Below are 1,643 nucleotides of genomic sequence, written 5' to 3' on the forward strand. Positions count from 1 at the left end.
ACTACTCCATGTCAAAGTAAATGATAATATTGGAGGCTACCACTACTCCATGTCAAAGTAAATGATAATATTGGAGGCTACCACTACTCCATGTCAAAGTAAATGATAACATTGGAGGCCATTCCATGTCAAAGTAAATGATAACATTGGACGCCACCACTACTCCATGTCACAGTAAATGATAACATTGGAGGCCACCAATACCCCATATCAAGGTAAATGATAATATTGGAGGCCACCACTATCCAATATAAAAGTAAATGATAACATTGGAGGCCATCACTGTCCCATATAAAAGTAAATGATAACATTGAAGGCTACCAATACCCCATATAAAAGTAAATGATAACATTGGAGGCCACCAATACCCCATATAAAAGTAAATGATAACATTGGAGGCCACCAATACCCCATATAAAAGTAAATGATAATATTGGAGGCTACCACTATCCCATATAAAAGTAAATGATAACATTGAAGGCCACCAATACCCCATATCAAAGTAAATAATAATATTGGAGGCTACCACTATCCCATATAAAAGTAAATGATAATATTGGAGGCTACCACTATCCCATATAAAGTAAATGATAATATTGGAGGCTACCACCCTACCCCATATCTTTCCAAATTAAAACCCTTAGAAGGTGAAATTACCTTAATTAATCGAAACCAAAACATACCAGATTTTAAAGAATAACTCGAACAGTACTACAAAGACATAATACAAGCGATAACCATAACCATTGACGAAATTGTGTCACGTACAAAACGTCGTTCAACACCTGAAATCCACGACCTTATACCGACAAGACGCAGGCTCCACGGAGAATCTGTGATAACTAGAAGAACATCAATCAGACCACTAATATACAAAGACATGGAAAAACTTATCAGGAGACAAGAAAGACAAACTGGAATAATTTTTGCAACAGACTAGAGAAACTTAAACCTAGACCAGCTTTATTTTGAAAAACGTTTAAAAGTATACGTCAAGAAACAAATGACTTTGGTAACATTACTTATGAAACGTATTCGCCTAAATAGATTCTCAAAAAATCAACTTATTCTCTCGATACTTCCCTAACACTTTAGTCACTCCTCACACTATCAGTTTCGGCCACAGCCATCATATAGAAATGAACGACTTCATTGGCAAAATTTTGTAATAGCCGCAAAGATGACTGGGATGTCTTACTCCCTCCACTGTTGATGGCCTATAGGACAGCAGAGCATGAAGCCACTGGATACACTCCAGCAAAGTTGATGTTTGGTTGGGAACTTCGGTTGTCAGTGGATCTGTTAACAGGACGCCCACCTTATGAAGAGTTGCCTGAAAATGTGAAAGTGTTATCTGAAAGGATGGATGATATTCACCATCAAGTGCGTTCAAACTTGAAAACGTCTGCTGATTCGATGAAGTTAACTTATTGTTGCGTCATCGAGGTCACGTGACTGGTGTGGCGCCACCTATTTTTTAGAACTATCCTGTACCTTGACGAATGCTCTAGTATTTACTAGATATAGGGTAGTCTGGTATATAAAATAGGGTGACAACGTGGGGAATAACGTAATGTGTGAGTACATAGTGAGTAACTGAACTGCAGTCACAGGGTATTGTTGAAGTTAACGTTCGTTCGTTA

The sequence above is a fragment of the Limulus polyphemus genome, unplaced genomic scaffold, assembly GCF_000517525.1.
Source record: "Limulus polyphemus unplaced genomic scaffold, Limulus_polyphemus-2.1.2 Scaffold4987, whole genome shotgun sequence".
In the NCBI taxonomy this organism is placed as follows: domain Eukaryota; kingdom Metazoa; phylum Arthropoda; class Merostomata; order Xiphosura; family Limulidae; genus Limulus; species Limulus polyphemus.